This window comes from Temnothorax nylanderi, unplaced genomic scaffold (assembly GCF_030848795.1).
Source record: "Temnothorax nylanderi isolate EJ_2023f unplaced genomic scaffold, tnyl_v1.0 TNYL_tig0005_pilon, whole genome shotgun sequence".
Classification (NCBI taxonomy): domain Eukaryota; kingdom Metazoa; phylum Arthropoda; class Insecta; order Hymenoptera; family Formicidae; genus Temnothorax; species Temnothorax nylanderi.
In genome coordinates, this window is record NW_027249067.1 from 2,176,817 (window position 1) to 2,193,228 (window position 16,412).

The 16,412-nt window shown below is 36.3% G+C and overlaps 1 protein-coding gene across 6 annotated transcripts in view; it reads left to right on the forward strand.

The window, feature by feature from the left end:
- The first annotated feature begins 8,075 nt into the window (after positions 1–8,075).
- Positions 8,076–16,412, forward strand: part of LOC139776399 (glutamate receptor ionotropic, kainate 2) — a 150,034-nt gene continuing 141,697 nt past the window's right edge. For 5 of the 6 annotated variants that reach the window (XM_071713002.1, XM_071713020.1, XM_071713030.1 and 2 more), the window contains exon 1: positions 8,076–8,896. The gene's annotated coding sequence lies outside the window, so the exon portion shown is untranslated. Of the gene's footprint in view, positions 8,897–11,438; positions 11,526–16,412 lie in introns of all 6 variants that reach the window. The other variant, XM_071713009.1, reaches the window with a different exon arrangement.

Consider the following 16,412-nt stretch of genomic DNA (forward strand, 5'->3'; position numbering starts at 1 on the left):
AAGATTTTGTTGTTTAATAGTATCATCTCTCGCCAAGTTTTCATTTGCGAGGAAACTTCTAGATGAAAGTAAAATCACCGGTGTGTGTTAAACTTTAATTACGAACGTTCATATTCCGGAATACTCCAGAGGAGTTGTATCCTCGAGCGGGTTTCGGCGTGTCAACCAATACGCTACCGACTACCTGGGGCTTCGGAAGAAGGATAAACTACGGAGCTGCATAAGCGCTGCTTAATTAATTTTGAACCGGCGTCTTAAGGATGGATCTGCTTTGCCTCGAAGATGCCGGCTCACGCTTAGCCCGTCCTTAAAAGAAAGCCTAGAGTGAATGATAGTCATCGTTAGTCACCTCGCGCTCCAATGCGTTTCCCCGAATTTATCTCCGGTCCGACCGTGCTGGATTTATTTTTGGCATGATAAGTGAACCTTTCTATCGTCAGGAAGCAGAGAAGGAAGATGAAGAGGAGCAGAGATACGCTGTAGAGCGTAGAGAATGAGGGAAAAGGGCCCTTCAGAAGAGAAAGAGGGAAAGAGTGAGGGACTATAGCCGTGATAGAGACGGTCATTGTGCTATATGAACTGGCTTTTTAACTTGTTCTCCATCTCTAATGTCTATTTTTTTTATCACTCTCGCTTTACCGAGCGCTGCCATCTTAATTAATGGTTTTGCTAATGGCAGGGTAAGATGCATGCTTTAAATATATCTATCATAAAACTTTGTTTTGCGCTGACTGATGAATCTTTGTCTATATCTGTAGAGAACTACGAAAGAGTTGAGTAGACTCGACCAGAAAACGTTACGTGGTGTAGAATATACGTACATAAATGGATTCTTTTCAGCTCCGTTTAATTAAATTCTTCTCAATACACGAATGAGTATAATATACATGAATAACATCCTGTACTTTCACTTCGCAGTTCCGCAATTCTCATACGGTTTTTTCGCAGTACTTTCTTCTATCTATCTTTTCTGTCATTTAAAATAAAATAATTATATATCCGGACATGCGACAGAAAAAAAGAAAAAAAACCGTAAAATAATACGATTAAAAAGAATAGATCTGGGGTGAATTCTCAATGCTCTGTTGGCGTTTTTTTTTTTAAGATGCACCAGTTAAAGATTCAAGTGTAGATTGTTCGTGAAGTTCTTATTGTTAGTGCGATCACGTCGCCAACGACCGATAGTGGTTGTTTTTCATTTCCGATTCGTAAGAGCTTGCAAACTTGTAATTATATTAACAAACACTCGTGGCCAAGTCGTGCTTTAGACATTTTCACTTTGATATCTAAACGAAACGACTTTGCAAAGAGTAATTGTACTGTGCAACAAAATTTTCTTTATTACTCAAGAGGAGACTTTTATTAAATTGTTTGCATCGTATATCAGATTTAACACTGCGCCGTCAACTTCTATTACCCTGAAGTTTGCATGTCAGAAACTTTCCGCCCCGTACTAAATGTTTATTGGCAATATGAAAATTGAATTTTATCACTTGTTGAGATTAATAGAAAATTTGTCGTATGGCATTTTGAAGTGAATGTTATTAAGATTGTATTATTACGCATGGCAATTAATGTGCAATTTTCATGTGTTTCCGAATAATTATTCGGAACATGTAATTGTTGGAAAAGACAAAAAAAATATATTTTTTGCCTCGTGCACGTGCACTCTCTTACTATGCACACTATATAGATGTAAAGTGTATGATAAAATTATATTTTACATCAAAATGAATATTCTGAAAGAATTTTATATATCTCTCTATAAAATTGTTTACAACTTATAAGGGACACAAAACTTTGTGCAACAATTCCATGAAAATTGCAAGAAATTTGTCGAAGTTAGTAGTAAAATATTAAACTGCCACATTATTGAAAAGTACAAAGGTTGTAACACAATGAATCTCGTGGATTAAAAGTAAATAAATTTAGCCGCATAGTTATGATGCGCGTATAGCTGAAAGACGATCGTGAAACTATGACAAAGCCAGTGGAGGAAGAGTCAAGGATGAAAGTCGTTGTCGTTGGCTGGCTCGTTGGGTACCAAACGATCTGGCGAGGATCCAAGGCCCCGGCAATCGATATATACGCGCTAGCTTATGAACAATAGACTCGAATATCGCCGCAAATAAACGGGGCCACACAATTTCGACTCAGCGACTCAAGCGAACTTAATATATATATGTATATATATATATATATATATATATATAACTCTCTTCCAGAGTGTTAGAGAACAAACATTTTGTAAGAAAGGATGCTTCCACAATAAGAATATTTTGTTTGCGCTTTGAACTTTCAAAAGAGAATGCCTCTTTTCAATATGCATTTTTAAAGTTTTAAATAACGAAAAGTGAGGAATATTACATGATAATGAAACAAAATAGATAGACAATTGAAATCATCATTTAAGTAAATTGAAATTTGTAATAAAAGTTTACTTAATATCTTTATATTACTAACTCTTCATTTAAAAAATTCACTTTAAAGTTTTACTAACAATTTAGGTCAAATCTCGCGTAGACTAATAAAAAAGTAATTATTCATGCATGCGTAGTACGGCCGTGCATTGAGTTACGAGAGAGACGATTTAATTTTGAGTTGGCTAAATTTCTAGCATAGCGACGCGTCCAACCATTATTAATCAAATTTTGCAAAAATAATTGTGTCGATTGTGTCGAATTATTTTCTCGAAAAAAATACATCTCTGAATACACAGCATGGTATTAGCATACTATAATCCTAAAATTTAAAATATTTGAAACGTTTGCATAAAATAGTTTCTATTATAATTTAATACTGCTACTTTATTCACAACATGATAAAATGTATTTAATAATACAAAAGATAATTAATACCTTCGCAATTAAAGCGATCTTTTTGTTTCATTATTTCTTGACTTATAAAATAAATAAGTTTTAAAAGTCTCATATAAAAAACGAAGTAGCTTTATTAATTCAGATAATTTATACAATACGGAAATGAATCACGTTTGATCACAGTCGCGTTTGATCATAATCGCGATCGCACAATCGGTTTCACTGCGTCAGCTAGATATGAGAAAGACAAAGCGTGTAATTAATTCCGCCCGTAGAAAGAAATCGAGGTGCAGCCGAGCGAGGCACTGGAGTCGAGAATACCAAAATTCCCGCGAAATACGATCGTTTGGGCGCAAAAGCCTGTTACAAAGCTCTCGGGCGTTGTAATCCGAACAGCTTGATTGAGGAAAAAATCAAGAGGAAAGGGACACAATGCTATACGGGATTACTGACCGATATTTGTCGCCCGCGACGGCAGGTTTCTATCACGCAAGAGGAACACCTTGAAAAAGTATGAAACAGAATGACGGCCGGGAAAAAAGAGCGTTTGCCGGGTCGCTTGATTTATCTATTGTGCGCGCATACAGACGTGACCGTATAGCTTTTCTGAAAAGAAAAAAGTAATTTCTGCGTGCTGCTCTATCCGCATGTGATGCACTCGCTGCACCAGTGAACAACTTACTTTAACCCTTTTGCGTTGAAATTCAACCCGCGGCTATTGCAGTACATTCGAATGAATTGCGGACATGTGGTGCACTTTGAAAATTGTTTTATGCAATTGCAGCAAAGGCATGATTTGTACAGAAAATATTCCGTACATATCGCTCAGTGTTCTAGTAAAAAAAATATTCAAGTTAAAATTCAGAAAAATCTAGATCATTTTAGAGTTGTGGAACATTCGTTTTGCTCAGATTAGCAATTGATAAAAAGTAATTTATTCAATTTTTACAAAAACTTAAAATATAAATTTAACGTCAAGCATCGATTAAAAAAAACTGTTCTCCAAATATTTCAAAAATTTTATCAGTACCCCTGTGTAATTTGTGCCTCCCGAAATTGCAATGTTGTTTGTGTTTAATTACTGTTATCAAATAAAAATTACAAATACATACTCAAATACGAAATTCGTAGAATTCACGCACAAAAGAGAACATATTTGTGATGCTCGCTGTTTGCTATTGTCCAAACCATTATCATATACGTCTTTACATTCACACGTATAACATCACGTACCGAGTTACAATTTAAAATAAAAAGAAAATTATTCGCTCGCGTATGGTAAATAGAAGAGATGGAATAATGTACGTTCGTTAATATTTCATTAGTTTATTGAAGAGAAAATTGTTACGCAAACACTTATTGAAATGCGTGACTAAATTTTACGTATTGCTCGATAAATATACGATGCTTTATTGTTCATCATATAAATTTTTAACAATAAAAATTAATCTACAGCTACGTCGTAGTCTTAACAAAATTTATTATATTATTTGCGTCATCATTATATAAATGTACTGCCACGGTCATCAGTAATAGGTAAGAAGTTCGCTTTTTATATTCCACGGTCATCACGCATATAGTAATAAGAAGTCTACTTTTTATATGTTGCTGTCACGGACAGTTTATTATCCCATTAAGAAAAGATATCACGAGGGCTGAGTTACATGCTTTCGCGAAAATTTTGTCAGCAGTTTTCTTGGTGTTCAGCCAGAGTGTCGCTATACGTTACTAAAAGAGACACCATGGAACAGCGAGATGCCGCGACACGATAGCGTTTGATGATAATTGAACGGACGATTTTTCTACTGAAGAATTATATGCTGAATGTGTATAGTACAATAACAAAGAAATATTAGATGGCACGACCGCTGTGACAGACATCTTAATTTAATCGTCTTGCCCGATAACACGTAGAAAATATATTGAAGAGATAGTCAGCAAGAATTCTCAACGGCGGAGAAACTCATTAAAAGTTTTTTTTTTTGTTCACTTCCGCGTTGATCGATAGATGAGCAAATGAAATAAACTGCTCATTAGCTTTTAGCGAACCGTGACATTTCGATTCAATTTAATTCGCGCGGAAAACAGAGTCCTTTTTTCTCGCGTTTTACCTTCTCTTCAGAGAGCTTAGTTAAATCGTGGTATTCAACGAGAAAGTACGGATCGATAAATCGAAAATTATAAAAGCGAATAAAATTTGTAATTGTCATGATGAAGCAAACATTTGTAACAATAATTATTGATAAACCTGTTAGTTATTATTTTGCGAGTGCTTTCTGCATCATTGAACTTATGTATATAAGTAACGAGGTAGTCGTTTAGCAAGCAATAATGAAAAATTACTTGGCAACGTACAAAAGAAATTAACTGCAATAAAAAAGATAAAGAAGATTCTTGTTAGTGGTAGTGACTTCTTGAAAAGCCATTGCTATTATAAAGATTTGAGACATAATATATCATCACTCTGTAATATAATTCTCATTACTAAAGTTGGAAGCACTATATGTATATCATAACAAGAGCCGTACTTCAAGCACAGCTTAAAATTTAAAATTTTACATTTTTCACATTTACATTGAATGCCATTCAAAAATGTTAGCTTTTGTACTTTTGCAGTGAAAGATAATCTAGAATGGAAATGTTAATAAGCTAAAATGTTAATAGAAAATGACTATTTGACAATGTTTAAAAAAGATAATCTATTAAATTAAAAAAAATTTATGAATTTTTATTACTGTTTTCATTTTGTTCTAAAAAGACTTAAAAATACTTAAAGATATACATATATTTACACTGACAAGAAACCCCACGGAACTATCCCCTTCCGATTTCGATGAGCTTTTAATATGTTGTATTCTAGACTAGATCAAAATAAGGAACACATGCACGTATTTTTTATACGTACCCAATGGTATGTTTCGAAGGTAAAACACACCTTTGAAAAAGCAGGTTTTTTTCGCACATATAAAAAAATACATGTTCCATTTTTATCTAGAATTAGCACCATGTTAAAAGTTCATCAAAATCAGAGGGGGTCACTTCCGTTTCTTACTTAAAATCAAAATTTATTATTGCCCTATTAAACAAGATTAAAATTTTTCTTTCCATACAAAATTATAAACATTATACTCCGTGTTAGTATCGTAGCAAATGTATAACTAGTGATTACAACGAATGTGTAAAATAAATAAATCTAACGAATATGTAATTACTATAAGTATGTAACGAATATATAACGACAATAGTTTTTAGTGGTTTAATAAGAATTATAAAAAAAATTATATTTGTGCGAATGAATCTTTGCTCGATGAAGTGACATTTAAAGATTTATAATCCTAGAGAGAAATAAATGGACACAATAAATGGGAATATTCGTTTCAAAAATCTGACAGTTTAAGAATGAATATTACGTCCGAATAACTGATGATGGCGAGAGACGTTTAGGAGGGCATCAAATCGTTGATGAATGCAAACTTTATCTCAATCCTCTTTGCATAGGAAGTGGTCAGGGTCGTTGTTCACTAATGCGGATAAGACGACTTCGCTTCACTTTGTAGTCTTCTATCTGTGCTCTTCCAGAAAGCGTAGAATCAACTTTAGATACTCCATTCTCCTTCCTTTTAAGCGCTCTCTCTCTTCCGGCATTTCTTTCCGTTCTTTCCGCCCTTTCCCCGGAACCGCAGCACGGAAAACTCTTCAAGCCCATTTTCCTAGTCGATATGCGTTGCTTCGCTTATCCAACTTATTTCTCCTTCTTAAACCTCTGTATCCCTCTTTCGCTATTTTCCGCTAAGTTTCATAGTTTTGGTTAACACTACTTCATATACTCACGTTATCTTTCCCCGACACACAGTGCGAAGGATGTAAATATTTAAAATTTTCATAGCTCTCACTTGTGATATAATTAGGAATTTATTTCGCGAGTGAGTGAGAGAGAGAGAGAGAGAGAGAGAGAGAGAGAGAGAGAGAGAGAGAGAGAGAGAGAGAGAGAGAGAGAGAGAGAGAGAGGCAGAGAGGGAGAATATTAACGATCCTTGTGCGCCTAGTAAGGTGATTCCTCGCGCGCGGAACCTCGCTCTCCCGCGTAAATCCCGCGAGATGAAGCTTTAATTCCTTCCCGCAAAACGTACGACGCGAACATTGTCAAATATACGAGCTTAATTTGGGAGCGTGGTCAGAGGGAGACGAGCACAGTAATCCAGGTGGGAAGCAATTTCGGTTCTTCATCAGACTGCCTTATGTACTTAAAACGAAAAGAGGATGTCCCGGGTACTATTCTCGCCCTGTTCTCCACCTACTTTCCACTATCTTTTCCGTCCGAAGGTGCTTCGCGCAGAAAAGCTCCGTAGGCAAGGCAATTTTTAAACCGTGTCACCGAAGCCTACGTAATAGCACGAGATTGGATTGGTCAAGTTGTGCGATCGTTCTGCGAGAGACTGCAAGAAGTGAATCTTGCGCTTCGGGCCAAAGTATGGTCAGTGTTGAGGAAACTCGGTAATCCAGATAAGATGCAACTCTGTTTCTTGCAGTGAGCCTTCGAGGAGACGACATCGTGAGACGCTCTTTCGATTCAATATCGCTCGTCGTGTATCGCAACTTCGTGTGTGTGTCTTAAGATTTTTACTTCAGAAAATAGATAATATTACACGTACATAAAATATACGAAATTAGAATTTTAGATCTTTCCTTAACGAAAAGCTATCCTTCCAGATTCCGAAGTATTAACAATTACAAATTACAAGCGAATGAAGATAGACTTTTCCTAATCTAAACTTGGGTAGTAACGGAGTCTCTTTCGAAACTTGACGTACACATTCATCGCAATGTAGAAATTCATCCGGATTTCCGATTTCGCACTCTCTAATGATCGCACGCTCGCGTCGTGAAACGACGGGATGGTCAGGGTCGCGCAAGTCCGTTAACCCAGATAGGCGGATGCAGGCTCGTTTTTTTGTGAAGTTGCGTCTTCGGCACATCGCGCAGGATGTCGAATGAGGATTCCGTGTGTTTCGTGCGCATCACCCTTTTCTCTTGCACGTCTCACATCTTTCTTTCTCCTTTCCGATGCTATTTTCTCTCTCAGGCCGCTATTATCTCTCTCGCTCTCCCTCCCCCCCTCTCTCTCTCTCTCTCTGTCACTCTACTAAGCACCCCTTTCGAGCTACCCCTCGAAGGCCACCCACTACCCCGCACTGCCTGTCCGCGCATTCGTCCGGGGGTGGCGGTAAGTTCTCGCGCAGCCAGTGCCCGCGCGTCTCTCGCGATCGTCGGACCGCGCGTACGTAAAACGGGGAGGTTCTCGTCGCCGTCGTCGTCGTCGTCGGATGTTTGCGTGCGGACCCCGGAAGCCGGTCGAGAAAAATCGCTTGATCTAATGCACCGAAAATAGGTTCGACGTTCTACCGCGAGTGGATACGGAGAGCTCGAGGGAATCACGACGCGTCGCGGGATGTTTTCCATCATTCGATCAGATCAGTCGGCTCTCGCAATCTCGAAATTCTTTGGGGAGTTAGACGGTGATCGGTGAACTTGAAGAGAGTTCGTTGCACTGAATGAGTAACATATATTTAGTGTTTCTAGCGGGGGAAGGTTTTAGCTTCGAAGAAGTTAAGAGTGTTCTGATTATGCGAATCGAAAAGGCAAGTTTCACGACTTCTTAAACGAAGAAATCAATCGATCGATTGTGAACTTAAGCATAGCAGAAGCGCATTCTTGAATCACTACCTCCTTTAAGCACTGACGCGGATAACGATGAAGTGACCAAGATAATGCGATTTTTATAGACGCGATAACAAAGAACATATGGGGGGCTTTAAAATCGGGAAGAACGATAAAGTTCGATCGTGTGAGGATGCAGAGGAGATCGCGATGACTCTATAAGAAAATTGTAAGGGTGGTAGAGCATATCAAGGATTAAAGGAGACGCATCGAAATGTTAAAAGCGTCGCGATTGTTCTGAACCGGGTCGAGTGAACGAAAAAAGAGTTTCGTCTTTTCTGAGGATCGTTGATATAGTCATGTTGTGTGGAACGAGTCTCGTGAGATGCATCGATATCTTCTACATCCCATAGACGAATGTAAGTGTTGTCTTGTATGAGTTATCAGTTATCAGTTATTGTTATTGAGTAATCGAATTGTCAAAAAAATTGAATGCTTGAAAAATATATATACACGGGCCGTTTTGATAGAAAATACAAATACCTTGTCAATAAGTTCAATGATTTTAAATAAAACGTGACATAAAAAATTTAGTTAAAATTAACAGGTCTCTCTCTGTCGTGTCTAATTCTATTTTTAAAAAGAAATAAACAATGAGTTCAAACAATTAATTTTAATGTTAATTTTTCTATTCGCCAGTTTAATTTCAAATATGTAGTTATTAATATGTAAATGTCAGTAATAAGTATTACATTTTATAAAATGTGTACTTTAGTATAGAATATTTAACTAACTAAGTGACAAAACTAATTATATGGGATTAACTATCTATTACTTTCTGACACAGAAATGGTCGTATCATGCTACGATATGGCATTTTTTACTTCTAAGCAGCTTTAGAATTTTTCGATAAAATATTTTCTCTTGAAATACCATACATACATATATGCACACAATGCAAAACTGGTGGTGCGATAAAAGAGACGAGCGCGATGAATAGTGTTAATACCGCATCAAAAAGGCCAATCTCCTTGCTGTCCGTCTCTCTGCATATCCTTGCTAACGAGTATCCAAGTATTTCAAAATAGCCCGGCAAAAACACGATTCGTAATATCTGCTTTCATAAATAGTTTCGAGTGTCATAGAAGTTTTGAGACTATATTCTCATGACATAGAGGATTTGCACGATTCGCAGAAGATTACAGTATTTCACAAGCGATCGTTAAACACGGCATATTGAATAGTCGATATATTATCTTTAAGGAAGTTTGCACTGTGATAATGTAGTTTATGATCTATTGCATTAATAGACAAATTTTTCACGTAATCACTATGGATCAAATACAGTTTATTAATTTATTAAATCTTTAATTAGTATAATTTATAACTTAAAAGACTTTATTTTAATATCCTTTTCATTACTTTTTGAATAAATTTGGCTAATATCAAAACGTAGAAAAATTCATTCAGATTTATAGAAATTAATTTCATTATCCGCTTAATTTTGCTCACCACATAAGATATCTGTAGCGGTGGAGAAAATATAATATATTATAGCAAATATATTGTAAAGAAATTATTAGTAAAGAAGTACATATACACTACATATTAAGAAACACTGACATTTTTGAATGAGTTTTGAACTAAATGTATCAAATTCCTGTTGACGTTTACAAACTGTTTGCTTGATATTGAAATCGTTGTTAATTCACATGGTTTAGAATAATCAACACAGTCATTAATCACAGTCATTATCATAATGTATCAGTAACACGATTAGGTATATTAACATCGGTTATTATACAATTCGACTTGAAACGCTATGATATCCGTAAATTCCACGTCCGAGCGTCACGTCCACATCCACGCCATTTCCGACCGAGCGATAATTAATGAATGTGTGATAACCCAAACATCTTCTATTACTATCCTCTTTCTCACTTTCACTTTCCTCTCACTCTATACTCTATATACAGTATGTTGTCAGTATACAAAGTTTGATTAATTCGTTAGACATTTTTTCATTAAGCATATTCGCTATTTTTTCTCTTATCTTAATTATCAATTTTTTTTTAAATGTATACACGTACATTATTTAATACGTTTATTTATTTAAATCTTTCGGGAAGTATTTGGATAAAAAAGTTAAATCATTTTTTATTTGATATATAGCGTATAATTTTGAGTATACAAAATTACTTCATAACTCTCTTTAGTTTTAATAGAGATTTGTAAAGAAATTTTCTAAGTACCTAAATACTATATCAACAAATTTTCAATTTTAATATTTAAAACTCATGCTAATAATTATATTGCAAACTAAAATAAAGCTGATAATTATATTAGAATGGGTAAGCTGATAATTATATTAGAGTGGATAATTATATTACAATCAAATTTCATATATTCACATCCATAGTTTAATTTATGAAGAATTTTGTACTTCAATTATTTATGAGTCCAAAAATGTTATTGTTAATTTTGTTAATGATATTGTTAAAGAATATAGAACACTCTTAATTAGTACGGATACTCGGTACGTGCATTAGGCTTCATCGCTAATTAATTCATTCATGACTACTTTTCGTTTCATACTACACCGGTAATATAATATAAGACCATATATTTGATTTTTTTAATTTAGTAATAATAGTTTTTGTAACGAAATTTTTACATCATTACTGTTAATTTATGTTTTTATCCTCTGCTATTAAATAAATTTTATCTTACGCAGCAATCAATATTTCATCTTTCTCTCGTTATTTATGCCCCTTATTGTAATTCATCCGCGAATGATTCATTATTAATGAGACTATTGGAATTATTGCGATTATTACAAACTGCTTTGTCTCAATCCACTAAAGAAAAAATACGTTGCGTCTTTATTAAAGTGATGTACAAATGCAAATGTAGTTACGCGTACTTTTGACATCGCGTTTCTAATTTTTATTTAAAAAATAGATACGCTGAGTGCAGTCTCTTTTTGCCGCTCGCCATACCTCCCGTTCGCAAAGAGAAGCTCCCCGAAGAGCGTCGTTGGGCTTCCACGTGAGTAAAGTGGGTTTCGCGAGTGTGGAAATCTGGCACGTTGCATTGTATAATACAATAACGACTTCTTTCTTCCCTTAAGCATCTTTCGCGTTTCCTCCGACTCCGAGTCATGCACCCCGTGTGCACGGTTAACGCTTCGTTTTGAAATAATCGAGACAAACAAGAGATGTGCTCGTCAAGTGTTTCCTTCCTTCCACCTCGCAATTTGACATTTCTGAAGCATACGTTTCCCGAAAGCGGCGCTACGTGTCAGACATTCATAATTTTCCAGTCTGCACTTGCTTCTTAACAGCATCATGTAGTTTCGATGTTTTCTATCTGTCTTTACTGCAATTTTGTAATTTCTTCATGATCTAAGAGTAAAATGTATGCATTTAGTTAAAGATGATATTATCATTTTGATTTTTATAAAGAACTAACTTAAAATAAATATGAATATTCTATTCCTATCTTACAAATATTGACTATTGATTGTTAAATATATCTCAATTTGTGCTTTTCTAATTTGTCATTTTTATTAATTTACTGGAAAATTTATATAAATATATCTACAAATAAGCTATTTGAGAAAGCTTCGTTTTTCGAGGAGAAAGCTGAAAATTGCTATGCCCGGAAAATTTGCCCAGAGTTAAAAGATGAAAGTTGCGAATTGAAATGTCATAAATAGGCTTAAATATCAATCAATATGCCATATGCTTTAACTAAACGATTAATTTCTTCGGCTCGTTCTCGTAGATCTATCTATCTATCTGTCTACATGTCGCAAACGTGTCTCACGCGACGTGGAATTATCGATTAACCATTTACCGTTTCTTTGTTAGATTACCGTTAAATCTCGCTCAACCGTGGCGCGTCAACTTTCTTCCTGAATCTCCTCGAGAATATGGAAGTTATGAAATTCTTGCTGACACCCACCGTCGCGTTATTAATCGCGCAACCGCCCACCGAATATTCATTCCTGGCGCAATGTATCGTTGACGCGACGAGCTTACACGCTTCCTTCGATTATAAGAGAGCTCCGATAATTTTTAGAAATTTACAGCCGCGCCGTTCGAAGCGAGAGAAAATGAAAGCCCGAGAAGGCCCGGAAGTTAAGATCCGTTCTCTTTTCACGGGAAATAACGTCTTGACTAACCGTTAAATCCTGATTGGTGATTCGTTACTTCGACAATACGCGTCGATTTTACCTTCCCTATACCACTTGCTTCGCAACTTCTTCAGATTGTGGTTGTGGTTGTGGTATCGCGCGGCATCAATCTGCTACGTCCCATCTATTCCTTCTCTTTACTCGCATTTCGTAATAAAACTTGTTTATTTAAGCCCTCGCATTGGAACTGCTTCTTATATATCAGAGATACCTAATAACAACGATTTGGATTTCACAATTAATTTATTATCAAATAATAATGTGTATTAAAACATTTTTTAGTATAATAAAATAGAGCAATTATCTAAAACTATGATAAATATTACACAGGCCCACAAAAAAAGAAAAGTTGTCTGAACAGAATACTCCACTAGGCTATCTTTATGTATTTTGACGCGCTGAACACGAATCCGTCGTCAGATTAATCCCAGCACGCATGAGTTTCGAGTAAATCGCGAAAAATGACTAAAAATCGTGACAAAGCCGATTAAGGGACATCAGCAATGAAGGAAAAAATTTATTTCCATCAAGATATGAAAGAAATTGAAAGAAGATACCAGGGCAGATGGGATGTTAACATGATGGCGGACTACTGTTGGTTGCTGAAAAGAGTAACTGAACGCGACAGTAGTTTGAAAAGAGTCAGAAACCCACTGCACAGGTCGTTCGAGAATAAAAGAGTACGTTACTGTTACAAACATAAACTATAGTAAACAGAACAATAGATTAAAGTATACATTTCTTCATTCGAGATAACGGAATTATTTCAACTGATCAGACTGGGGCTTGAATCATCTCCTGCGTTTTTTCAAAATACTCAAATTGGAGGGGGTCAGGCAGCTCAACCAATGCCAGATTCGTCTTCAGCGCGTCAAAATACGTGAGGATAAGGCTTGATCCGGTCCAAATAAATTTTTTCCTTCATTGCTGATGTCCCTTAATCGGCTTTTTCACGATTTTTAGTCATTTTTCGTGATTTACTCGAAACCCATGCGTGCTGGGATTAATCTGACGACGGATTCGTGTTCAGCGCGTCAAAATACATAAAGATAGCCTAGTGGAGTATTCTGTTCAGACAACTTTTCTTTTTTTGTAGGCCTGTGTTATTAATAACTTAATAGTTTATTTAATTATTTTTTAAATATTTAAGTTTTAAGTATTTAACTAACCAAAGTGACAAAGTTATTGACATCTCACAATCAGTCATATTGCAAAATTAGTATATCCTTACTTGTACTTTTTAGTTTCGGTTGAAAGACAGTATATCGTTAAGCATTATACAGAGATGGTTTTCAATACAGAACATGCAAACTTTATGCTAACAAATCGGATTAGTTTTAACAAGCGAAAGCTTAAAACTTAATCAACTTATTCTCTATGATGCTCTTTATCCTTTTAACGGAAATTAAAGTTGCAATACCGAGTAATTAGAAACGCGCCGCTCTATTCAAATTGAGATACACATGTAAAATCGTAGAAATGACTCTGAAGCAAAAAGAAGAAAAGATATAGCTTCTGTTCAGAATTATAGTTAGCGGTCTTTTACGATCTAGGGAGACATGGTCGTTGCTACTACGTTAATCCCTCCCGATCGTAAAAGCTATAAAGAGCAGATGTAATACCGTTTTTATCGGCGATAAAACGCACTGTAAATGTTCTACACCTTTGCAAAAAAGCCCCTGCGTTCTTTTTTTCTCTAACATACATTTAATTCCTTAAACTGTCTTCACAAATTATTAATTAATAATATTAATAAATAAGCGTCCGTCAGCAAAAAAATCATATTTACATTTATTTATATAACCGAAATTTTATAGTTAAAAATTTTGCTTTTTAAAATCGTACAACATCTCATGTTTTTTATATTTCGTTGAAACCATTTTACCATGCATATTTTATTGTAAAAAAATGTGCATAATCTTATTTATATTTCGTTGCGCATTTGATAAATTCTTAACAAGATGACGGTTTCATTAAGGGTAAAAGTTTGCCCCGAATTACTAGGACTAAGCGAGAGAAAGGAGGGCGAACGCCGTACGTAGTCGCCGCGCCGCGTCGCGCGCCGGGGCAAAAGACGGTAGAATGAAAAAAGACCGTTTGAAACGCAATGGACACACCTACGTAATCAAGCGGCGCGCTTAGGACCGCGCCGTTCGGCAAACAAACACGCAGCGAAAGGCAAAGTTACCCCCAGCTAAATTGGGTTAGTTGAAATCCGTTTACGCTAACTCTAATAGCGAAAGCGTGAGCCGCATGCATCGACACCGAACTTCCGTTGAGAGCTGGTCGTCCGCGAAAGGGGTGATTCGCCGAGTAATGCGCGCGAGGTCTTTCTCCCGGTTCCAGCTTTTTGATCGTCAAATATTGATGCCGAAGGCTTGCCAGTTCGCTTTTCGCTTCCATTTACTGTGCACGTCGTACATTAACAGTGTAAATTATTGCACAACACGGGAAGAATCTGGGACAGATCGGTGTTATGATGTAAAGAAGTTTTTAATCGACGATTCAAATGATATTAGATACGCTTGATTACGCTTCTTCATTTGTGCACATCTGTGTAATTTAAACCGCATAATCGAAACCTTGCATTTTGCGTCATTTGACATTTGCATGTTATAGCACGTGTAATGGCATGTTGTATCCTCTAGCGATAGATAATGTTGTAATTGAATTCATATCTGTGATTAATAACCACGAGACTAGCTTATGCTAGTGATAATCAATGAAATGTATTGAATCACGACAAAATTGATTATCGCGTGGGTAATAAATAATTCTACCTGCATTAAAATGCATTTAGCAATGTGGACAATGTTAGTAAATTGTTAATAAAATATTTAATTAGTTAATGCATGCAATAGTTGCAATACAGATTAACACAGATTAATTAGTTAATGCATGTAGTACAGATCACACCACAGATCAAGAAATTGCAAGTTGCGCGCGTCGATATATATCACACCAATAATTCTTGTTAGATACGCTCTGACACCAAGAGAAAAAAAAAACAATAAATACGTGAAATAAAATTTTCGAGCTCGCAAACTCGCAAACTTTACCGTTAGCCATTTCACGGAGGAAATTATAACGTTATTGTGTCTCTCGACGCTATTCTGCGGTATTTCTCGTAGTTTGCTCCACGGAATGTCGTTGAGATTGAGGGAGTTTGCTCGCCGGGGAAAGCGCTTGATTCAACTACATTTTTCTCGTAACGCAGTTTTAAGTACGAACTCTATCTGTCGCGTTAGCGCGATCGAAGTTACGGGGACGGGACTGTCGCGCAACACAATGCGGCACGTCGAGATAGAGTCGGGCGTGGGAGACATTATCGTGGCAAGACCAAAAACTCCAGAAATCGTTTCGGAAATAAAGAGAGCGACTCTCTCTCTTTCTCTTTTTCCCTTAGTATCTCCGGCACCAACGTAATGGTGGTCGTATCTACCAGAGAGGTCGAACTCCCTTTTTTCCATCTCTTCCTCCGGAAAATGCACCTCCGGGAGTGGAGACGCGGGCCCATGTGATTTCACTCCAGAGACCATAGCGCCCCTTTTCTCGCCCCATCTTCGAGGTCTAGCGCAAATAAAACTAAACCGTACCCTCGTTCCAACATTGTTGATACGCACACCACGGCGAGTGTGTTAAAAAGTACGGAGCAGTGCCTCCCTTCTTGGCCAAGCTTCTTCAAACTGCAATCTTTCTTAGAAGGTTGTTATCGCATGCAATATATACGTAACATT